At 40.0% G+C, this 26,130-nt stretch overlaps 1 protein-coding gene across 3 annotated transcripts in view; it reads right to left on the reverse strand.

The window, feature by feature from the left end:
* The window catches only part of NACC2 (NACC family member 2), a 127,168-nt gene that overhangs the window by 64,842 nt on the left and 36,196 nt on the right, over window positions 1-26,130 (reverse strand). For 2 of the 3 annotated variants that reach the window (XM_078149957.1, XM_078149958.1), the window contains exon 2: window positions 16,621-16,682. The exons of the other annotated variant lie outside the window; for it this stretch is intronic. The gene's annotated coding sequence lies outside the window, so the exon portion shown is untranslated. The remainder of the gene's footprint in view (window positions 1-16,620; window positions 16,683-26,130) is intronic. 3 annotated transcript variants of the gene reach the window in all.

Below are 26,130 nucleotides of genomic sequence, written 5' to 3' on the forward strand. Positions count from 1 at the left end.
GGATAATGTAGTAAGAATCCTTTGGGCCAAATAAAAGCTACACATAATTTTCCTTGTGCTTCAGTGTAAGATTCTTAACCACAAAACCCAGATTTCCCCAAAGCTCTTTTGCAACACGGAGAGAATCTTGTTTTGTAAAAGGATTTTTTCTTTTTCTTCTTTTTTTTTTTTTTAAAGAAAAAAGTTGCTTTGATTCACTTCTGGATTACAAGGACTGACTGCATGCAGACAGGCTGGGAATCAGGGCCTGTATTTGAGCCAAAGATCATAAAAGGTAATTACCAATATGAAAAATAAAGACGTAAATACAAATACAAAATTTTTATGGCTCTTGAATGCATATTATTAACGGCATCGGGAGACGGGTAAAATGTGTTTGTGTGAAGTAGGCCTTTAACATGGTTAGAAGAACATCATTCTTCCCCATAGCAGTCAGTGATCTATTCTTATTTCCCTTGTTCTTTGTAAAAGGTGTGATAATTCTAGGCTCTTAAAAGGATGAATGGCACTTTTGCTCTCAAGACAAGGTAAGCTATCCTTTCCCTCACCCTATTTGGGAACCTGGATATATACACATACACACTAAAAAAAAAATAAAAAGGCACACTTTTCCAGTTCTGAAGAGTAAGAGCAACTCCTTGTTTCCTAGGCAAGCATCCTAGATCAGTCCCAGAAAGATAGGCAAAAGATAGGCAAGCATCCTACAGTAAGCTTTGCCCGGGGGGGGGGGGGGGGGACGCCTGCATATATCATTCATATATATATATCAACTAACATCTGCCATAAGAAATGTACTCCTATAGGTAGTACTGGGAGATAGAGAGAGATGAATAAAACGTGGGTTCTGATCAAGTAAATTTCTAACTGGACAGCTAGCTAGGTAGTACAGTGGGTAGAACTGTAGGCCCAGAGTCAAGAAGACACAAGTTCAAATCTGCCCTCAGACACTTCCTAGCTATTTGACCTTGGGTAAGTCACTTAACCCAATTTGCCTCAGTTTCCTCACCTGTAAAATGAGCTGGAGAAGCAATTGGCAAACCACTTCAGAGAACCCCAAATGGGGTCAAAAAGAGTAGGTCACCACTGGGTAACAATAACAAAAGATCAAGCTACATAGGAGAGAAAACCAGGAATACAAGAGCTGGGGATGCTAAATGCCAAAGAAGTGGTAGAGACAGAGTGTTACATTTTTCAAAATCTCAGAATGAGAAGAAGAGCATCTTCGAGGTTAAGTAGCTGCCCAGTTAATTCATACCAAACAGGAATCTCATCTAGAATCCCTGAAAGTGCTCATCAAGTCTTGGCTTGAAGAGATCAAGTGATTAATTTGAGAGAGAGAGAGAGAGAGAGAGAGAGAGAGAGAGAGAGAGAGAGAGAGAAAATAATAGGAAACTCACCCCACCCCACCCCACTCCCAAGCATCCCATTTTGGATTGCTCTAATAATCTGGAAGTTTTCCTTTCTATCAAGCCAGACTCTGCCTTTCAAACTTTCACTCATTGCTGCTAATTCTGCCTTCTGAAGCCACGGTGAATAAATCTAATCCCTCCTCCACATGAAAGTCCTTCAAATACCTGAAGACAGCTATTCTGCACTCCCCTTCAAAAACAAAGGCTTTTTCTCCATGTTAAACACTCCCATTCCAGTCCAAATGATCCTCAGAAAGCATAGTCTTACGGTCATAAAAAGGAACAGAGGCAGTCAGGGAAGATAGGCTGAGCTTGGAGGGAAGGCAGGGGTGACTTCCAAAAGGTCTGAGGACTGAGAAAGAGAATGGCTCTGCTCAAGGAGCAGGACAGTGAATCCTAACCTTGAAGATAAAAGCAACAGAGACCTTCTAGGTTGCTACAAGTGGAAAAAAAAAAGGCAAGACAAGATATGAGAAAGAAAAAAAGCAAAGGGGAGAAAAGCACTAAAGAAAAAAATTAAAATTCCCTCCAGCTGGACAATTTTAAAGCTTTTTACTTAATAACATCAAAGGATTTCTCAGAGGTCAAACTTTTCTGATGTTTCAGAAGAAAACAAAGGCAGCTTAATTCCTAGATCAGCAAAATTACCCAAAATACAAAATGAACTCAAGATCAGAATATACATGGAGGTTGTCACAGCACTCAATAGTAGATTTATATGGCACTTATCCTAAATGTTTATGAAATCCTAAATGTCTGCTAAAATATGACCCAGAAAACCCAAAATGCCTCAAACTTTTTAAAATGAGGTTTTAATTAAGGGGAAACCTGTTTGGATTAGTAATTCCTTTGAGATGTTCTCAGTTCTAAGAACATGGAACCATAACACTTTCTGGATAGAAGGGCCCTCAGAGCTCGTTCATTCCAACACCTTTATATTAAAGAGGCAAAAAAATGAGATTGTTTATAGAGGTTAAGTTTGGTATTTGAGTACAGTAAAAAGTACACTAGACTTGAAATCCAAAGACTTGGATTCAAAAATCTTAATTCTATCACTTATAATCCCCATGCAACCTTGAGTAAGGACTGTCATGGCTTGGTGACTCTGTTTGTTCATCTGTAAAATGGAGATAATTATTTTATTGTCTATCTCATAGGGTTGTTATAAGGAAAATGCCTTGTAAACATTAAAAAGCAAGAGAAATTAGTCATCTTCATTTTTATTATTTTGTCACTTGCCTCCCCTTCCCCGCCAGTTAAACAGTGAATTAGTTAGTGATCCAATCAGAACAACAACCAGGATTTAATGAATTTTGAGCCAATATTCATTCTATTTACTGCACTACAAAATGTCCAACTCAATTCTACCTGTGACGATGGTGCAGTGGAGAAATCTTAACCAACTAAAGCCACAAGGTCTGTGTTCAAATTCTAGCTCTGCTACTTTATAATATAATTAATAACTTAAGACTTAAATCACAGTTATTTTGGACAAGTCACTTAAACTTTCTGAGCTTCAGTTTCCTCATGAATAAAATGAAACTATTGGACTTAATGACCTCTGGGGTCCTTCCCAGCTTGAAATTGGTAACGTTCTCATAAGTTATAGATATATAATGGGGATTCAACTTGATGGTTTGTCAGGTTCTTTTAAGCACTAATATTTCCACGCCCAACTTTGTCTGGACTGAGGTTCCTTCCAACTCCTAAGGTTGTATGATTCTAAGAGATTTTTGAGGGTTTTCTCTTCCCTAGAAAATTCTATAGAGTCTCCCTAGGGGCATAATGTATGAGTATCATATGATCCTAGACATTACAGTTCTCTAATCAAAACTCTTATTTTATAGATGAGGAAATGGAAGCCAGAGTGGTTAGGAATTCACCCAAGGTCACACCCATAATAAGGATTAGAAGTGATCCCACTACATGGACTATTTATATGGACTCTTACTGACTCTGGGGGCTAGTATTCTTTCCACTATTTTCCAGAAACAGAGGAAGGGAGTAGAAGATAAAGATACAGTTTTTTGCCCAAAACACTAATTCTTACCCTCTCACACATAACACATATGCTTCAAACACTATTACAACTGCAACAAAAATTAAGGCAAGGAGAAGATGATTCATAATATAGCCCTACTAAGCTAATCCTGAAGTGGTGGGGAGAAGAGGGGAGGGTAGTTCGGAAATGGGTCTAGCAGGAGTAGAGGATATTAATCAAGAATCTGGGGGAACATAAGATAGGCTAGAACTGGTTCCAGAGTGGTGGGTATGGTGTAGAAGGCCTTTTTTTTTTTTAACCACTACTGATAAGCCACTGGAAAATATAACTGGGAATTTCCAACAAATATCTACTTGCTAATATATTGGGGGGGGGGGGAGACGGAGAAAGAGAAGGGGAGGAGGTGGCGGGGAGGAAGAGAGAGGGGGGAGGATGTGTTTTTGATGGTAGGTGTTTTTATGCTGGCCTGGGAAAAACATTTAAATAGCAAGTATTCAAATCTTATTAGCAATTTAAACAGCACAGCTCAACCAGCTCTCAGCAAGATGAATAGAGGTGCAAGGCGACTAAGACACCAGCATTGGTTCTAGCAAATCTACCCACAGAGCACTTCGGGGTTATCCTAGGACCCTAAGGCCCTAAAGAGAACCAGATCGATAGCCAAATCCTTGTAATGCTTCAGTAAGGACAGCCGGCTAGGAAGGGGTCCAAGGTAGACACACACTTTCCATCAAATGCCCCTAAACTAAAAGTAGGGTGTAAAGCAGGGACAGAAATGTTAAAACATGAATACAGTTTTCACTCATTTTCCTAAGGCAACAACCCTTCTACACACACACACACACACACACACACACACACACACACACAATAATAGCACCAACATGAGGCTCAGGACACCTTGGCTCTCCAGGTTAACCTCTCTAACTACCTACATGATGTCTCCTCTCTGGTCCTCAGTTTCCTCATCTCTTTGGCAGGATAATAAAATCTGCCCAACTAACAGGGTTTCTAGGTACCAAATTAAATCACAAAGCACAACAAAGTAGAAAGCATGGCCACACAAAGGAGGGCATTGACTTTCTAGGTTCCTCTCACTCCTAAGGAGAGATGTTTCTTTCTTATAAGATCTAGACTCCTGGAATGTTAAAAAAGGAAAAACTTGCATGTAGGGAAGTAAGATAGGCTGGGTGGTTCCAGAGCAGAGAGCTTTTCCCAGAGTGATACTACAAAGAACCAAACATGACACCAAGACAGCACACCTTAGGGTGGACCTACCTACCACATGGCACCTCATGCCCTTAAAAAAGGATAGCTCTTCCCTACATTGTAAGGAAGAAGGAAAGAAAAGAAGAATTTATTCAGTGTCTACTATTTGCCAGACACTGTGCTAAGTGCTTTACAATTATAATCTTATTCAATCCTGACAAAACCCTGTGAGATAGGTAATATTATAATGATTCCCATTTTTGCAGTTGAGAAAATGGAGTCACAGAGAGGTTAAATGACTTACCTAGGGTCACTCAGCTAGTTGCTAAGACTGTCTTTGAACTCAGATCTTTTCTGACTCTAAAACCTGTAATCACTGAGCAAGTAACAGTCTTTTAAATTCTTTTTTTGTTGCAACTTAGGCCAAGATATTGAAATCTCTTAGGATTCTCAGGCTGGACAGAATTGTGGTCTAGCAAGCCCACACTCCCATGCAAATGAACAGCAAACTAGTCAGGACAGATCACCAGAGCAGAGATCACATATACACGTTTGCTTGATTGCACTAAACCTTCCCTCCCTTTTGACCACTGAATGGTCTTCTTGTCCAAATAATTACTCATTTTCCTTTGTCAGCTTCTTTTTATACCTTTGGTGCGCAAAGAGAACTAACATCTAAATACTCTATAATAAAGACGTAGATTTTTAGACAGAAAACAAGTCAATCGATAATTTGTCCATGCTAAAAGACAATACATCAATTCTTTTAGTTCTCTCACAAGAAAAGTAAAACATTCTCTAGCCCCCTCTGATCATCCTTCTGGGCCACCTCATTTTATAACATTTTATAAAAAACCAAATGTTGTTGTAATAATGAGAGACATCAGATCGATCCTGATTCTGCTGTTGACTACCTGTATGACCTGAGGTGAATTCACTTTTCTAGGCCTTGGTTTTTTCACTAAGAAAATGGGGTAGTTGCTCTACATGACCTACAAGGTACCTTTCAGCTCCACCTGGAAGAGTATGTGCATCCTTACGGGAAGGTGTCTATGAATTATTAAGACTGTTCAAAAAGAGATATAACAGGGGGAGTGCTTCAGTAACACCTGCCTATTTCTGAGGCCACCCATGAATGAACAGTTGGGGAGGCTAACAGCTTGCTTTTGGGGAAGTTTGTGTGGGAGGTGGGGATTCTAAAATTTGGGACCTTCCAGTTCTTCAAAAACCAGAAAATTTTTTAAACGTTTTGCTGCCCCTTCAAAGGCCATGAAAGCACAGACTAAAAGGGGCAGAGAAAGGACAAAGTAAAGCATGGTTTTCCTGACCAGTTATAGCTAAAACCGCTGTCATTGTGAAATTCAGGAAATTTTGCATCAACTTAGTAGCCTCTGAAATACGGGTGAGGCATACTGCCAGCAGCACTCAATTCCCATGTATATAAAGTAATCTTTCCCCACTCATCAACTCCAATAGCCCCTCCCTCTCCTTAAGGAGCAACAGCTCCTATTGGAGGGCTTTCAAAGGGTTGCAAATCACCCTATGATTTAGATAGTATTAAGTAGTACTAGGTCCATTTTTGTCAGTGAGGAAGCTGTGACTCAGAAAGAAGAAATAACTTATAATATAGGCATAGATTTAGTGTTGGAGACCTGATTGGAGGCCAGGTCTCCTGTCTCCACTCTAGAACTCTTTCCACATAAATATAAAGGAATACTTGCTGGAGCCTATTCCCAAAAGTTGGAGAAAGTGGGCTATCTAGCATTTGGGGGAAAAGGCAAAGCAGTCCTGAATTGCTCCTTCGGTCCATTCTAGTTGGTAATTGTATCAAGAACTGGTGCATACTTTCCAAATTTTCAGAGATAGAGGTGGTAGAGGACCTCAGTTTTTATAGAGAATGAGAGAAGAGCCTTATGCACTAAGGAAATGGGGACCCCTCCTCACTACTGCTGCTGCCACCACAAATAGAAAGTTACAAGCCAAGACTCAGAATGGGGAGAAAGAAGTTAGACAAATCTTCTGTCAACAAGTCATCTTGGGTCCAACCATCCCATAAAATCTGAGATACAACTTTCCTTTAAATAGACTTCCACAATTTTTGTGATGGTTTGTTTTTGTGAGTTTTAGCCTATGCATACCTGTTGAAAGGCTAATACAGCTCTTACAAGGCTGGATTTTTGTGATTTCCTTGAGGTCTAGTGTATTCCACACACCACTACAACCATCAGGAGAATTCCTGATTCTGCTCTGCTTGAGACTAATAGTATAGCAAGATTTTCAGTTTTATGATATTATCAAGGTTATGATGATTTTTTATTATTTCTTTTTTGTTGTTGTTTTGCTAGGCAATGGGGTTAAGTGACTTGCTCAGGGCCACACAGCTACTAAGTGTCAAGTGTCTAAGGCCAGATTTGAACTCGGGTTCTCCTGACTACAGTGCTCTATCCACTTTGCCACCTAGCTACCCCTTATTATTTCATCATTAGCTATCTGTCTACCTGATTGTGTCTTGGACTGCTGTGAAGCTGGGCAAGTCCCTTAATTTGCCTGCCTTGGTTTCTGTAAATTGAGGATAATAATGCCTACCTTCCAAAGTTATTATGAAATTAAAATATTTGCAAAATATGCTGTAAATCTTAAAGCACTCTACAAATGCTAGTGAATAAATGACAATAATAATAATAATGATAATACTAATGAAGGTCCTCAGTGCCTTAGAAATGTAAACCTGAACCATCATAAACCTGGGAGTTCTGACCTCCAGGGAACATTTCAAATATTCTCCTATCCTATGAACCCCTAATTTCAAAGCAGCATCCACTTCTTCTATGTGACTACTGATGATTTAAGAGAGAAGCTGTAACCACCCTGAGAACAAAAGCTGATACCCTGTGAGACTTGGTCTTGAGAAGCTATGCTCTTTTAAAGATCATTTCCCCACATTTGGCTAAAACAGCACTGAGAAATTCCCTAAGAGCTCAGCCCTGCCAGCAGCGATGGGAACCTGGGGACCAAGATAGTACTGCCATCTGTTGAGGAGCATCTAAAGGCTTCCCTGGAAAGGAAAATGGATCCTTAAATCAAAAGGGAGTCGAGTGTTTGCTTAGTTACTTATTGAGAAATGAAATCCTGCCTCAGCTCTGGTGAACCTAAGTACCGACTCTGATTCACCTCTTGAATTCCTTAATGCTCCCCAAGGGAGCACTGAAGGTAAATATGTTAATTTGACTTCAATCACGGTTTTTTAAAAAAAAAAAAAAAAGAAGAGTAAAAGGGCTGATACTATATTAGTTTAAGGTACTGAGCCTTAAGACTATTCATGCATTTCTGCATATTTTATACTCAGCAAATAAATTCCAAAGTTCTGTAAGGTAGTGAAGAAATTATTCAAAGTAAGCAATAATGAGTTATGTGGTATATAGGAGACTGATGCTAATGGTAATTTTTTCCCTCTTAATTTGACTTACACCAGCTCTGTCAAATCTATCTAGTAGGTATTGCCTTGCTAGCAGGCAAAGCTTTAAGTAGATGCATAGCTAGCAACTTTTGTACCTGGGGGTATCACAAGCTGGGCCTGGGGTAAATGGTAAAAAAAAAAAATGCTCACCTTCAGCACTAACACCTTAAAGACACTGTGAGTGGAGGGCAGATCAGAGTCTGACTAGGAAGGAACTGGGGCTATGTGGGAAGAGGAATGGGAAAAGGGAGGAAATAGGCCATCTGAGGGCATTTTAGCTCAACTAATTCTTCTTGCTAACTAGGTGCTAACACCTACTATGTATTGTGAATGCTCTCAGTTCCCTATAAATTGAATTTCCGAGAAGAAATGGGTTGACTGCCCTGGTGATAGCCCTGGCTTTTGAAGTCATCATTCCTGCCATCCTTCCCACTGCTCCCCAATTCCCAATCCAAGTCAGTGACAATGTCAGTCCAGAAGCTGAGACACAATGCAGCTTTAGGGCAAAGGAATGAACCAACAACACTGACTCCCATGATCCCTTCTAGGAAAACATTTGCCATGCACAATGAACTTGGGGTTAAAAAAAAAACCAACTAGTACTTAAAATTTACAACAGTAAATTTTAAATCCCTCTTACAAACCTTAGGGAATCATGGTGTGCTTCACATACCCCCCACCCCGCCAAAATCATTTCAACTTGGCTCGGTTTGCATTATGATTTTTAATTTTTTCTCTAGCAGCAGCAGCCAATTTACCTTGCTAATTGCGTCTGGCTCAGTCTAATATTAAAATGAGTCTGCATTCCTTGTGCACACACCCACTGAGAGTAGGGGGGAGGGGTCCGGAAGCTGCCTGGTAGAGAGAAGCCAGACCGGACTAGGATATTTCCTAAGGGTGAGTCAGATGTGAATAATCAGTAGCTTTTATTATTAAATGTTGACTGAGAGCTGATGTTCCTTCAGCCTAGCCCCACGACACACGGCCAAGCTACTTGGGCACTGTGGTACAGCAAAAAGAACAGAGAACTAGAAGGTGAGACTTGTGCAATATGGTGGCTTGATAAACCAATGCAGTACTGAACTGTATTAAAACAGGCATAATCCAGAAAGAAGGAGGTGATGATCCATTATCTTCAACCCAGTCAGAGCACTTCTAAATGTCCTTTAGAAAGAACTCTGACAATCTAAAACATACCCAGGAGAGGGCAACCACCACGGGGGGGGGGGGGGGGGAATGGGAACTGGAAACCATGACATATGAGGATTACTTGGTGAAGAAGATGTGGCTCTATTTGACCTGGAGAAGATAACACAGGGAATTAAATAAAAACCTTGTTCAAGTATTTTAAAAGGCTGTCTTGTCACATGGAAGAGGCATTAATTAAGTAGATATTCTATTTGGGGTTCATAGTGCTGAACTATGAACAATGTTAGGGAACTTTCACAGAGGGAGATTTTGGTTCAAGGTACAGAAAAAATTTCCTAAAGACTAAAGTTGCCCCAAAGTAGAAATGTTCTGCCTCACTGGAGGTTTTCAGACAGACTGGATGACCACTTGTTGGAAGTGCTGCAGGAAAGAAATATTCTTGGTTTGATTAAATGGTCTCTGAGATTCTGTTTCAGACTAGGCTCTGCCCCACACAAGTGTATATGACCTTAGGCAAATCACTCTGTCCCAACTCAGAGGGATTGGAATCACTGGTTTTGAATGCCTCCTCCTAGTCCTATCATTCTATATTCAATGCTCTAACATGGTGAGTGGCAGGGTTCCAAGGAGTATTCTACCTCTGATATTGTTAAGTTATTCCGCCATGTCCCTCTTCTTTACCATCAATTGTCTGACAGTCTTTTCATACTTCTCTACTGCACGGGGCAGCTAGGTGGCACAGTGGATATAGCACCAGCCCTGGATTCAGGAGGACCTGAGTTCAAATCCAGCCTCAGACATATAACACTAGCTGTGTGACCCTGGGCAAGTCACTTAACCCCATTGCCTAGCAAAAACAAAAAAACAAAACAAAACAAAAACAAACAAAAAAATCAAACATACTTCTCTACTGCTTCAAATTCCTATCTATTCAAATCAGGGACATTTCTGGGTTTGGCATTGGCAAGTTTGCACTGGTCCCTAAGGCAGCAAAGGATTTGCTACATAAGAAACCTGGGCATGCTTGCCATCCTAACACTGCCAAAACAACTTCCTATACTTTCAGCAAACTCTCCTACTTTCAGCATGTTCAAGAACCTTAAATGGCATTCCTTTGACTACTGCATGAAGGTCACACTCCTAGGCTCATCACTCAATAAGCATCAAGGTCTGGCCCTTCTCTCACTTCTCCAGCCACACCCCTCTCCTCAACAGAGCCAGGATACTTAAACTCCTGAAGGTCCTTTCTCTGTGACTGCCGCTGTCTTGGCCCTGAGGCTTGGGCAGCAAGTCCAGTTCTCCCTCCCACAGAGTGTTCTCCTAAACCACTCCCGATCTTTTACTCAAGTTCTTCTAACTCTTCTATCTTCACACATTTGGCACTTAGTGATATTCAATTTAACTCTTTATTGTATCTGACCAAGTATTATTCAATAATTTGTCTTTCACATGGATACATCTTGTCCCCTCCCACTCCTGGAGGATAAATTCTTTGAGGATAGAGACCCTGTCTTACATTTCCATCTCCTTAATTATAATAGTGATGAGAATAGTAGCGAGCACATAATAGTGTTCTGTATATATGTTTTGTATATACTTGCTATACTGAATCAAAGGGTGGTAAATTAGGATGGGAGGAGGTTCATAAGCACTGGTTGAGGGTCTTCTTTGTTCTACCTCTTTGGTCCCTTTAACATTCAAAATAAGCCAAAAGATGTCACTTCCTGACATTGACTGGACTTGATAAGAATTGACTTGAAAAAAAAAAATCAAATCAAAATGATCAAAGTCATTGAGGAAAATGTTTACATTGACCGTTACCTTCATACCTACTGACAAAGATGGAGTTCATAAAAAACAGGTACTTCTCCTATGAAAGATATTTGGGTCATCTGTAGCTATGGACTTAACATTTAAGGAGAGAGAGCTCATTAATATAATAAATAGATAGCAATAAAGCTTTTTAATATCTCTTAGTGGTACCTTGTGCTCAAGGTTTTTACATTTGTCTTCCCCAAACACAGACTGAGCACCTAACATCAGTCAAAGCGTCCAATTATATTGTCAGTCTTGATCTTCCTAAAGTACAGGTCTAGACTGTGTCACTCCTCGTTACTGAGTAAACTCCAGTGACTCCCCACTGTCTCCAGGACCAAATATAAAATCCTATTTGGCTTTTAAAACTTTTTATTCACCTGGCCCTACCCCACCTTTCCAGTATTCTTACATCTTATACCCCCACGCCCAAAACTCTCCACATACTCATGAGCCATTGACACCAGTTTCCTTGCTGTTCCTCGAACACTCTCGACTCCAGGTATTTTCATTGGCAGCCCCCTATGCCTGAACTCTCACTCCTGTCTCTACTCTTATCCTCAGGTAAAGTCCTGCTGTCTACTACAAGAAGACTCTCAGTCCTTCTTAATCTTCGTGCCTTCCTTCTGAGGTTACCTCCAACTTATCCTGTATATGTATACAACTTGTTTGTACATAGCTGTTTGTGTTGTCTCCCTATGAGCTCCTTATAAGCAAGGTTGTTTTTTAACCTTTCTTTGTTTCTCTACTGCTTAACACAGTTGCCTGGTACATAGTAGGTATTATTCACTTCACTTGTTGACTTGGACACAAGGAGAACCAGGTGAACAGAATGGATCATTCAATGAAGCCCATCCCCTCTGATGGAGAGAGCTTACAGCCCAGGTGTGAAGAATGGTCTATAATATTTTTTATGTGCGAACATCAAATGTGTTGTTTTTTCTTTAAAGAACATTAGAAGCCTTTTAGAATATTAAAAGTCTTAAAAAGCACTATCAGTTTAAGAATTAAACCAGTACCCAGCATGGCTGGACTTGATAGCATTTCTTGTTCTCCAGAAGAGATGTGGGCTTCTTCTGCCTGGGTGTCACTCCACTTAGTTTGCTATGCACTAATTGATGGGGAATGGAAGATGCTTTTAACATTTAGAAAGCTTCAGAGCCCGGGGTCAAGGATCACAAACAGCTACACCAAGAAAATGTATAATCACATATCATGCAAAGAAACCCAATATTGGGTTACCAGAGAAAGGAATCCAAGCTGAACACCACAGCAGAAGCTGTGCGCCTGCAAGTCCCTAACTGCAGATAACCAACACCCAAGATAATACTGGATCTTGGGCAGACTGACAAAGCAAACACACCCCACAGTCATGTTTATCTTAAGCTCCGTTAGTAACCTAGAAGAAGAAAAAAAAATTTTTAAGTCACTGGCTTCTATGGAGATTTCCAATGATCAGGGCGGGGAAAAATGTTAGGGAAATAGAGCAGAGGAAGGACATGTACCAAAATGACAGGGCTGACAGGCCAACAGGGAAGTTATACCACTTTCTTTCTTATAAACAGTTTGGGGCGGGGGGGGGGGGGAATAAGCACTTAAACAGCTTCAAAAAAATTATAAAGGGGGAAAAAATCTCCCTGCAGTAGATGGGAACTGACATTTTGAAATAAATGGGTTCTTTGGAACAGTTACAGTCAAGCAGAGCTACATATTTAGACATCCTTTAAATGTTCTGCTAACTTATGGACCAAAATAGCTTTGAAGGCTATTTGTATTTTGATTCTGCATAGCTCCTGAATGAGAAGCTACATTTACAGGTCCTAGTACCTTTAATAAAGTGCACGGGAATGATTAGGAGGACATGGGTACTGCCAGCACTGAGACAATTCCCTCCTGATATTTCACAGAAATTAGTGACTGTAATCAAAGTTGCTAGTGCTCTGAGACGACCACTCTATACAATTCCCCTTCCAGTGACAATTATTTCAAAAGCTCCCTTTAAAAAAATTTAACCAGAAGAAGATACAAGGAGGACCTATCCAGGAGCTTCTGAGACGTAGAAAGTGCCTTGTATCAAAGAGAGGGAAAGCTACATATTTAATTACTATCTCAGTGCCGATGATTCTCAGATCTACTGATCTTGCTCCAAACTCTCGCTGACCTCACATCTCGAATCTCCAACTGCCTTTCATACATCTCAAAAAGGATGTTCAGGGGCAGCTAGGTGACATAGCGGATAGAGTACCGACCCTGAAGTCAGGAGGACCTAAGTTCAAATGTGGCTTCAGATCAAACACTTGACACTTACTAGGTGTGTGATCCTAGGCAAGTCACTGCCTTAAAAAAGAAAAAGGATGTTCAGTAAACAGCTTAAAAAACATGTCCAGAACAGAACCCTCCCAAGGCAACACAATCATTCCAGTCCCTCAGGTTCTCATCCCAGAGTCCTCACTATCTCTCACCTCCATTTTCCAATCTGTTTCTAAGGCCTATCAATTTCACCTTTGCAACACATATCTCAGAGACATGCCCTTCTCTTCTCCAATATTGCCACCACTCTGGTGCAAGCCCTGATGTCTATTGTAGCAATAGCCTACTGATGGGCCTGCCATCTGTAAGTCTCTCTACACTCCAAACTATCCTCTATTTGGTCACCAAAGTAATTTTCCTAATGCAGGTTTGATCACATGACTCCCCTACTTAAAAAGCTCCACTGACTTCCTATTGCCACCAGGACCAAATACAAAATGTTTTACTTGGCATTCAAAGCCCTTCATAAACTAGCGCCATCCTATTTTTCCAATCTTCCTACATCTTATTCCCAGTGATGCTGGCATCCTGGCTGCTCCAAGAACAAAATATTCCACCTCCTAGCTCTAGGCATTTAATGTCTGTTCCCCATGTCTAAATTGCTTTCCCTCCTCATTTCAGCCTCCTGATTTCCTTCAAGCACGAATTAAAATCCCATCTTTTACTAGAAGCCTTCCCCAACCTCTCTTAATTCTTTCTATTGCCTTCCCTCTGTCAATTGTCTCCTATTTATCCTGTATTTAGCTTACTCTGTGTCTCACACACACACATACACATAGTTTTGTTTGCATGTAAGCTCCTTCATTAGATTGTAAGCTCTCTGAGGGCAGGAACTGTCTTTTCCTTCCTTTTATATCCCCAGCTTAGCCTAATGCTTGGCACACAGAAGGTGTTTGATAAATGTTTATTGATTGGTTAATTGACATATTCATAAGGATGAGCCAGGGTTTTATTTGCCAAGGATGTAGAGGCAATGAGAGGGAGGATTTTGGGAGAGGCCAGGGTCATCCTCCATGATAACTACACAGATTGAGACTGTGATAGTGCAAAACAACTTCTGATAACAACATGGTATTCCAGATTTCTTCTCAGTAGGATGAATTTCCATTATGGGGATGGGGGGCCATCTTTGCCATCCAAGATACAAATCTGGGCTCTACCCCTGATTGTATTACTAACTTGCTATGTAACTTTGGGCAAGTCACTACACTCTGCTGCCTCATTTGTAAAACGAAAAGATAGGCCTAGATTATGTCTGCGGTCACTTCTAGCTATTATGAAATCCTATGTTTACTGAGTCTATCCTTATAAATTGTTCCCATGTACTCCAGGGATGAGCAGCCAAAGCCAATGGTTTGTGGCTATATAAAAGTTTCTCTTCAGAAATAGGAAGGAGGTACTCAGAATCATGAATGTAAACTCCTTAGTACCTATTCCTGAACCACTGAGCTAGCTGTTGAAATGAAGTCTTCCATAATAACAAAATAAAATTTTGCCCAAAGGAGGAGACCCGAGTAAGGCCTGTTCCCAACCAATTTCATAAACCTACAGACTTAGATTTAGAAGAAACCTAAAAGTGACATAGTCTAACTGCTCATGACCTGTGGGTTACTGATGAAAATGTAAGGAACACATCTTACTTATCTTAGTTTAAGAGTAGCAAAGAAGAGAGGAGATAAACAGAGCCCAGGGTCCGCAGAAAATGAATTATCCAAGTGCAAAGGGGTCTAATGTAACACTACATTATCATATACACACACACACACACACACACAAATTCCCAAAGCCACAACAGCCAAGTTTACAAGTTGTGTCCAACGATTTCAGGGTCAGACATCTCACCTGCCTCACCTTGGTAGTTGTACAAACATGTTCCCATGACAGGGAATGAGCATCACCACTACCACGTGTAGCTATAACATGATCCAACAAAATCTGAGGGTTAGAAGACTCAGATGTCAAACAGCTGCTTGGTAAGTTGACATCAGGAAAGTGTAAGCTTTTCAGACAGGCTGAATCATCCGTTCTCCAACTCTAAGACCATCAGACACCTATTCATCTACCACTGAATAAGCATTTATTAAGTGCCTGTGGTATACATGCAGTGTGGCAGAGGGCGAGAAATGAAGCTTAGAACTTAGATTTAGAGCTGGAAAGGACCTTAAATAAGGCATGGTCCTTGTCCTCAGAGTTCAGTCAAGCAAGGGCTGTTGTCTGAGACAACAGACAAGAGAATTTCATTACCAGACACAAAATATTATATGAGGTATTAGGAGGAAGACCCTTACTACTAAGCTGGGCAGTTAGGGAAAGCTTTAGGAAACAGATGGCATTTGGGTTGTTTAAAAGAAAAAAAGGATAGGAATTCAATAGGTCAAAAAAAAGAAAGAGGGCAACCTCTGTATATGGAATAGCATAAGCTCAGTTAGAAGTCCATCATTTAAGACCAACTTTCAAATTGCTTTCATATCCATTATTTTCTTGCTTATTCCTTATTTTAAAAAAAACCCAACAACACATAACCTTGTGAGGCAGGTATTATTGACCTCATCCTACACATGTGAACTGAAGAGATTTGGGATCTACAAGTTTCTTCCACTATCTATTGTGTGATCACAGGAATGACTTTATCTGGGAAATGACAAGGCAGGGGGACAGACTGAATGGTCTCTTAAGATGAATGAACTGAGGTCCAGAGACCAGAAGTGACCTGGATCCTCATCATGATTGTTATCATCATAACTAACATTTATATAGTGCTATGTGCCAAGCACAGTGCGATACTCTACAACTGTTACGTCATTTAATTCTCACAACAACCCTGAGAGGTAGGTGCTATTATTATCACCATTTTATAGATGACTAAACTGAGGCAAACAGAAGTTAAGTGACTAGCCCAGGGTCACACAGCTACTAAGAACCTGAGACTATCTCTGAGCTCAGGACTTCCTAAATCCAGGTCTAGGGCTCTATTCATCTAGCCACTCAAGATCACACAGAGAAGCTAAAGCAGATCAGGAACCTGTGTTTCATCCGCTGTATGATGCTGCTATATGGACTACAATGAGAAGAGGGAAGGGCTGGCACATTTACAAAAAATTGCTCCGTGGCAATAACAGGGGATAAGCTGTGGTTAGAAGACTAGAAGCACTGGGAGTGGGGGAGGCAGGAAAAAACAGAAACTCAGCATGGAAACAAGTTGGAAAAGTGCTAAGCTGAAGAATGTCATCTAGCTTCACAACATCAGGCAGAATGACTTAGGAACTTACCACTTAGACTGACTTTTTTTTTGTTTCCCTCTCTCCTCTTCTTCCACTGCCCCCAATCCTTTCTATTGAACAAAAAAAAAAAAAGGGAGATTAGACTTATGCACCTTGTATGGGGAATAAACTGCTGAGGAAAAGTCTCCCTCTACCAACACAGGTGGGCAACTTTTCTTCAAGTTACAATCTTAAAGAGTTATGTAGAGCAGAGGTGGTCAAACTAGTTAGTGGCCATAAAAACTCCACAATGGCTGAACCAGATTAAAATGTAATTGGGAAATATTTAACAATGTAAATGAAAATGCAAGATGGATAATGTTAACTGGTGGTTTTCAGATCTAATTCTATTTCAGTTTTGACAACTTTAGCATAAAGCAGGGAGAGGTTAAATGACTTGTCTATCATTATATAGCCAGTGTGTGTCACACAAAGAACTGAAAAGTACCTAGAGTTTGTCATTCATGGCTGTCCCAACCCTGAATTAGCAAACACTGAACAACTGTTTCTAGGGGAAATGCAGGATTAGGTTCCTGAGAGCCTCTAGACACAACATTTACTTTAGCACTTTCCTGAGTAGCCTCATTCATGCACATATCCATGAATTTCCTCTTCTTTCTTCTGGATGTATCTTATGTATTGTTATTTCATTTACATTGAACTCATAGCCAATAACACTCTAACTCCTGCCTGAGAGAAGCTTATCTAACACTTGCATTTTTTCATTTAAGACCCATCATGTCCTTCTTGGGCTTAAGAACACCAGACAGCACTCAGGTATTATTATGCTTGGGGTATATTTTAGTCTAACCACCAACAAAAAGCACAAAAACCATGACCGTTGGGCAACTCTTGCCCAAGAATAACCTGAAAGCACAGTGAGTATTGATTTTGGAATTACAAATAAGTTTTATAGTGAGTAGATGAATTTACAAATACAGAATATTCAACCCATATCAAATTGCTTACCATCTCTGGAAGGGGGGAGATATGAAGGAAGAAAATTTGGAACTCAATTTTTTTTAAAAAAATGAATGTTAAAAATTGCCTTTACATGCAATTGGGAAAAACAAATGTTATTTTAAAAATAAGGGAAAAAAAGAATCCTCAAGTAATGAGGACTGTAGGTGTTCCAGGCTATACGAACCACACTGCCTCTTAATCTTGAATTATTGAGGTTAAATGAGACACGATGAGGACAAATTAATCAGTCAACAAATCCATAGTGAGAATAAGTGTCTCTGGAGTATTTCAGATCTGTGCTGTCTACTATGAGGGATTTTCTAAGTCCCTCTCAGGACATATAGTCAAAAGTGGGAAGAAATGACACACAGGAAGTATCAGACAACCTAAATGCTAAGTTACCTGACAACAACATAGACTATAAGTGATACCAAGTGCTTAAAAGAAAAACTGATCAGTGCAGATGGAAGTAAAAGGGGGATTCAGGTAGGAGGGAAGGCTTGAAAACAGGTAGAATATGAACCAGGAAAACTGAGAAGGCAAGGACATTTCATGCAGCGGTAAATAATCAAGGGCTTGGAGGTGGGAAATTAGCATGGCATATGCAGGAGATAGAAAGGAATAAAGCCTGGCTGAAGTGGCAGGTGGATAATGGACAGAGAATGTTGCAGCAGGGAAGGCCCAAATATGGAGGGTCTTGGGCATTGGAATAGAAGAGTTTATATTTTAATGTGGAACAATTAACTAGCTGTTCAAAGCAGTTTATGCATCTTCACTTACCTGATCCTCAACTCTCTCAACACAACACCCTGCACCTTATAAGAAAAAAGAAATATCAATTCTAGAATGTCTAAAACCACTCTGGGACTTCAAGTGGAACAATGCTCATTCCCAGAAAGCATTTGCCTGAATAGTAAAGTATTGTCCTCCCTTTGAACTTTGAGGTTCTTCTAGATGCATCAGGGGAACATGCCTTTCATTCCCAGGTATCGCAGGCAATTAGATGCTGGTAGGAAGAGGGAGAGGGCGAGGAGGAGGTCAAGGAAAGAGGGGAAAGGACAAGATAGGAATAAAAGCTTTTTAAGCATCACAATTTGGTGTGCCAGCTGTGCTGAAGCTCTGAACTTGAAAAAAATAAAACATCCAACAAAGGTCCAGATTAGAAATACCATCCTTTGGCTGAAAATGAATTTAGCTTGAGCTCATACGCTGCTGCTGCTGCCTTGTTCTGTGGATCAATCTACACAGTCCACTCTGCTACAGAAATCCAGTGTCCTCTGGGCTGCTCAATACATCACAGGGTTTAAAAACACCAAATACCTTTCCTCCCCTTCATTTCCCCTTCTCCCCCGCTTTGGGAGGATGCTGAGACAGGCACATTGGAAGAAGGACTTAGCACCCTTTCACTGGGCATTTTCAGACTCTCAGCGTGTTTTCTTCCTTCTCCTCAGAAGGAAAAACAGAAGATGTTTTCCATAAGCAGCCTATTTCATTAGCTAATTTTACCATCACTTATGGTCGAGTTTATGACTAAGATTTCATGCTGACTATATTAATCCTGTCAAATTTCGGAGAGAGAGAAATGATACTGTGTGTTTTATAGCTGCAATAACTTCTAGTCCATTAGACATGCATGCTGACATGGAAGTAATCAAATTGATTTTTTTGCCTATTACAATGGAGAACTTTGTATGAGCAAATAGCCCTTCTGGCAATGGTCTGTAAACCTCAAGAACCCTGCACTCCCTTCAGGAAGTGAAGAAATACACTAAGATCCAGCTAAGAAATCTGGATGTTCCCGCCCCCTCCCCCTAGCTTTACATGCTATTTTCCCCTGAGAGAGGGAACACATTAGTTGGCCAGAACAACAACAAAAGACAATGAAAGGAATAATTTGAGGTTTTCAAAGCCACTGTAGACATCACAGAAGATGCAATTAGCTGTTTTCCCAGGATCAAGGGTCCTATTATTTCCTTCCCAAAGATAAGACAGTCCTGTTGTGTAATGCTGGGCTCCAGCTCAGTCTCAGATTCCCACACAAATGGATCTCAGGAAATCCTGAAGGGGTTTAGGGGAAGAAGGGGAGAAAGGACAGCAGGCAGTTTGATACAGTAGACAGACCCCTGAACTTGTATTCAACAGAGAACTAGTTTTCTGTTCTGGTTGACACTTGTGAGCTGTGTGATCCTGGGAAAGTCATTAAACCTCTGGGAAATTCAATTTCCTAATAGGTGACAAGGGAACACTAACCCTCATAGAACCTACTTCACAGGGCTGTTGTGAAGAAAATGTTCTATAAACCTTAAGGCTTCGGAAATGACAGCAATAGTAACAACGACTGGCATTTATTTACAGTCTTTTAAAATTTGAAAAAGACTTCATAGATGTTATCTCATCTGTGCCTGGCAATAAGCATGAGGTATGTACTACAGTCTGCATTATTCCCATTTTGCAGATAGTTTCATCAAAGCTCTGATAATTTTCGTGACTTGACATTTGTTCATAATTTCTCTGGAACATCCCTAGCCCCTACAACCCTTTTCAAGTGGTGAGTTTCTCCAAAAAACAACATCTTAAAGAAGGGCCACAGGCCAGTCCCAACTCAGCTTCTGAATCTCTGGAAGCCACCATTCAACAGCAGCCCATCCTTAGGTACCTTCATCATCCCCCTTCAACCTGCATTACTTCCCCAACCCAAAATACAATCTCGCCAGACTCATACTGGTCAACTCTATTCAAGTAGGGAAATAAGATGTATCTGTAGCAAATCTTACTTTCATGGTCTTGTTAATATAATTAAGCAGGGTGATTGGCAAAATTACTTTCTGACACAATTTACTATCTCTTGCTTACTTTTATTCCATCCTGCAGCCTACTGCCCAGCAGGAATCCTCTTAAACCAAAACACTTAATTACCTTCTGTAACCCAAGGAAGGTGTGAAAATGGAATCACTACAAAGAGAACAGGAGGCTCAGTTTAGGCTGATGCTCCCCATCAGTCTGACTGTTGATGCCTTTCTCTTCAGTATGAAGCAGAGAGGAGAAAAGAATTGAACAGCAGGGGAGTCAGAACGGAAAAGCTGGACAGTTTTCCCAACTCCCTCAAAGTCTCATCTTCATAGGATAGCTTCACTTCTTAGTTTCAAACACTAGGAGTTTACAGATTATTAGACACACACATTCAAAGAGAATGAAAAGGTTTTTCCAAAGTCAAACTCAATTGAGTTCTTTATTATCCAAGCATGAAACCATCAGCCTCCTCTCGAAAACCAGAACTTAAATTTTCACATTTATCTGTTCAGTTTCTGAAACCAGGAAGGACCAAATCAACAAGGCTTAGCATCAGGATAACTAGTATAACCTTTGGGCTCTTGAAAATCACTATCGGGGTCACAGACATATCATGTAATTCCTCTGAGCCTCAGTTTCCTCATCTGTAAAATGGGGATAATACTCATACTATAGACCCTGCAAGTTGGTTGTGAGGAAAACACATGTAAATGTGAGCAATTATTATCATTAACAACTGGATTGGCTACCACGCAATTTATGTAAACTTAAAGGGCATAATAGGTCCTCAGATGAAAAAAATTAGTTTTAATCTAATTGTTCCCCTTTACAGTAACGGCTGAAAATCTTTTTTGACAATTACAAAATCTGAATAACAACTCTAAAGAGGGCAAGCCTCCCCTGATGGTGAACACATTTATATAGTGTTTTGTCTGCAAAGCTATGCCTCACAAATAATCCATAAGAGGTAAGATTCTGTTGTAATTACCATTTTACAAATGAGAAAACTCATTTGGCTTGAGGCTCAAGAGACTGATTCGTCCACTGTGATTTGCTAAGTAGGGCTAGAGTGCCGAATTCAAACTCAGCTCTAAACCGAAACATATTTTACACCCTCAACCCCAGATCATACTCACTAATCCCAGACTGCTCACATCCCAAACCTCAGCCCAACCTCTTAATCCCTAGCTACAGGCCAAAGCCCTAATGCTAGTCACAACACAGAGTGTCAGGAGACCAAAGCTTTAATTCTGGCTCTGCTACAATGCTTTCTATGTAAACTTGGACCTTTATTTGCTCATCCATCAAGTGGGAATAATCTTTGTCCCTTATCTCAAAGGGGGATTATGAAAATCAATGAAATAAAGGAGGTGTGTGTGTTTTGAAAGGAAAGCACATTACTGCCGAATACATAAGGCATTATTATTAGAAATTTATCCTGGAAGAAAATAAGAGTCATTACTCTGGGTCTTAGGATTACTTCAATTGGAGGCCCCACTGGTCAGCAGTTCCCTCTGAGAGTTTGCCAGCACACACCCCTAAAAGGGATGAGAATGGAAATCTTCCTAGCACCCTTAATAATATATGCCATCCTTGTGACCCATCAAAAGGCAAGTTTATACTTGCAACTCTTAAAACTTTCCCTGAAGGGGGCAGCTAGGTGGCTCCGTGAGTAAAGCTCCAGCCTTGGAGTCAAGAGTACCTGAGTTCAAATCTGACCTCAGTCATTTGACACTTTGACACTTACTAGTTGTGTGACCCTGGGCAAGTCACTTAACCCCATGGCCTCACCAACAGAACAAAAACAAATACGTGGGGTGGGGTGGGGTGGGGTGGGGAGGGGAGGGGAGGGAGGGGAGGGGTGGGGTGGGGTGGTGGTGATGGTAGAGAGAGAAGCTGTGCCAGGGCCACAGAAGATACTATAAGAATGTTTTGAATTGCTTTTCTAAAAAGAAGTTAAAAAAGTCTGAAATGTGGAGGGTACATTCATATCTCTCATTTCCCAAACTTTTCAAAGCAACAAAATGTTTCTTGTATTAAAAGGAGGAGGGGGTTGGCGGTAGAAGGAGCTTTCCGTATTTTTACCAGTTATTGGAAATCTGACTGAGAGGGGCAGGATACAATATCAAGGAGCTTTCTCATGACCTCAAGAGATATTGCCATGACAACTCTGGTTCAATCTTCCAAACACCAGTATCTTCATTTGCATGGGTGTGAAATAGAATAATTAAAGTAAGTTATTTCTCAGCTTGGAGGTTAAGGATGAGAGGGTGGGGGAGAAGAGAGAAAGGAAGATTGGAGAAGAAAGTAGACAGCTCTAAGAGAATTTTACACAAATAACAGCCTTTACAGTGTATAGAATGAAAAAAAGAAAAAATTATCAGCTAAGCACCTTGAAACACTCAAATAGTCAGATCTGTCCCATAACATCCAAAACAACTTGGTGAATAAAGGAAATTCAAAACTACTGCCAGCATGTTTCACTTTTAAAAATCCAATGCTTTAACTAATATTCAAATGAATAAATGTTGCTACTCTTTAGATGGTAGTAGATAAAAGTTAGCTTCAGAGTCTGAAAGACCTGGGTTCAAGTTTTACCTCTAACATACACTGGCTGTCTGACTCTGACCAAGGCACTCCATTTGTTAGTGCCCCAAGCTACCAGCATGTTAAGACAGGGCTCCCAAATGATTTCTCAACACCTTTTCAACAAAATGTGCTGTGAATCTCCAGAGTAATTTAATATACTACTCATAATATTCTTCTGGATTGCTTCATTAAATGCTACAATAACTATAATGGTAACTTTAGGCCCAAAAAGCTTCACATTTAAAATCTGTGATATAACTATAATTACAAAATATAATTTTTCTTCCTATAATCATCAAAACTATAAATATAAAATTATAGAACTCTAATTATAAATAATTATGAATATTTTATGTGGGATAGTCTATTAAAATCTTAAAGCCCAGCAGGACCTCATATGCTTACTATTATCTGAAAGACTTTATATTAAATTACCTTATACATTTTGTTGAATATATATTTTAAATGAAGTTACAACTTGGGAAACGTTTAACATAATAATCATATAAACAATTTCTATATTTGACTTTTTTGGGGGTTTTTTGGGGGGGCAAGGCAATTGGGGTTAAGTAACTTACTTGCCCAGGGTCACACAGCTGATAAGCGTCAAGTGTGTCCTCTGAGACCGCATTTGAACTCAGGTCCTCCTGACTCCAGGGCAGGTGCTCTATCCACTGCAACATCTAGCTGCCCCTCAACTTTTAAAATCTGAACAAAAGTTTTCAAGAATCAGCTTAACACCAAACATAGTCTTAAATCTGATTCTACATCAGGTTTATTCCTCTATTTTGATTTAAATCAAAAATAAAGTGAAAATGCTTGCTCACACAATGCGCCGGAAAATGGTAGAATATTACAAGTTCTCTTGCTGAGATGCAAGTTCATTTAAAAAATTTTAGCCACCTAACCAATCAAGAGGAAAGAACAGCTAGGTTTATACAAATGTACTGCTAATGACAAGAGCTCATTACAAAGTATAATTGCATATATTGCTTTATTTTTATCATTCATATATAACCTATCTATTGTAAGGAAAAAATCTGTATATATGATTTTCTTTTCTACCACTGGCACATTGGCTACACTCTCATGGAAACTGAATGACCAATGCTGCCAACCAATTCATTTGAAAATCACCAGATAGAATATGAGGATAAATTTAAACCCCCAAATAGCCTTAATACTGCACTGCAATTAACACTGTTTCTACCGAACATCTGTAATAGTCTGTGATGGTTTCAAAAGGCCTTGTAACGTGCACGCCCAGCAATCAGAGTTTTCAAACAGCCCGACGTATGTGTTTATTTGTACTCGTACATTAGTGGCCGTTTGGAACACAGCTGATGACAGACTAAGAACCTTCAAGAGCTCACTGCACTTGGTCCGAAGACTCAGTTTGATGTGATCATGACCAAAATTGTCTGGCTCACGATCATGGTGGTTTAAAAGTGCTGCAGAAACAAACTTATAATGCTCAAAACATGTACATACTTGATGCCACAGAAGAAACCTGTATTTATAACATTTGCTGTGTAAGGCATCATTAAAGAATTTTTAGCATAAACCCCTTGGCCCATCAAGACATGCCCCCTCCACAGGGGCTCACAAACTACTCAATGGAAACCATGGCTCTCCAAGACTCATAAGTTGCACAGACGGTGGCAATGATTTCATATCAATGAAATCACTACTGACAGGTCCAAGTTACTTTAAAATTTACTCCATGTAACGATTAGTTCTGCCTCATCTATGTCAGGCATTCTTCAGTATGCTATCTCATCTACTCTTTGAATATTTGCTCTGCCCCATTCCCTACTATATTAAATGGAGACAGCTGTGCGTTTTACCCCACGTTGCCACGATCTCCATATATCATTCTGTAAAAAGCTTTGTAGTTAAGAGAACTGTATGAAGTATTTGTTTTGGGGGAAAGGGAAGGAAGAATGGAGTATCAAGTCACTGCAAACACTGTTGATTAGTGGATTGTTTCTCCTACATAGTAGATATACAATAAAATTCTATGAACAAAAAAATTCAAATGTTCATCAAGCACCTACTATGTACATGGCAACTATGTTAAGTGCTTGGAATACAAAGACAGAAATCAATCAGCCCCTGTCCCTGTCAAAGAGTTTACATTCTACTAGGGTGGGGTTGGGGAGAGATGACATGTACTGTACACACCCCAGTCTAATGTAAAGTAAGGTAGTGTGACTAGGGCCAAAGGAGAGACTCAGACAAAATGCCTTAAGAAAATCTAAGGAAGAAGAGGACCCTTTTAAGGTGGACTGGGGTAAGAAGCAGGAATCAAAGATCTCATGGAATTGGTGGAACCTGAGCTAAGGCTAAGGAAGAGAAAGATTCTGAGAGGCAGGGACCAGGAGGAAGGGGCTAGCCAGTGTGAATACAAAGGCAAAAGGTGGCATGTTGACTTTGGATGACAGTAGTCAAAATTAAACTGGAACATATAATACACAAAGGTAAAATGAGGTTAGAAATACAGATTTAAGAGGAATACAGTGGAGGGCATCAAATGCCAGACTAGGGAATTTGAATTTTATCCTAGAGGCAATAGGGAATCACTCTGGAGAGTTCTGGGGAGTGAAGTGACGTGTTAAGACAATTTCTGTTTAAAACTGTTTAAATTGTCATCGCTTATAGTGTAAAACATATACCACGTACTTTCCCTGGGTGTGAGCAGGCTGTCCTCTATACAAGGTAACTAGTTCAGCCTTGAACAAATTTTAACTTAAATACCTCCAGCATCCCAGGGGGTCCTATTCTCTCCTTTTCAACATCTATCCTCCAATAGTGTCTTATGCATGCTAGAAACCTAATAAATCTTTGTTGAATTGATGTGTTAAAGGATGTTAAATTCAATCAAAAGTGACTTTAGTGACTTAGAATAACCTGAAGTGTTACACCCTCTCAATAAACACAACCACATCCACAAAGAGCATCTGAATGTTTAAGAAGAAAACCAAGCCTTGAATTAAAGATAGAAAGTCAGGTTTGTATCATTCAGGGATTGGTTAGCATGGTAGGGAAATGAGAGAATACTCCAGAAGTCATAATCTACTGGCAGTCACTTCTCATAAAGGTCAGACAAGCTTTGATCTTGATCAGTAATAGTGCCTTCTTTATTTAACCTTTAGGGAGGAATGATAACTCTCATGC

Source organism: Phascolarctos cinereus, unplaced genomic scaffold (assembly GCF_003287225.1).
Source record: "Phascolarctos cinereus isolate Bilbo 61053 unplaced genomic scaffold, phaCin_HiC Scaffold_2;HRSCAF=192, whole genome shotgun sequence".
In the NCBI taxonomy this organism is placed as follows: Eukaryota; Metazoa; Chordata; class Mammalia; order Diprotodontia; family Phascolarctidae; genus Phascolarctos; species Phascolarctos cinereus.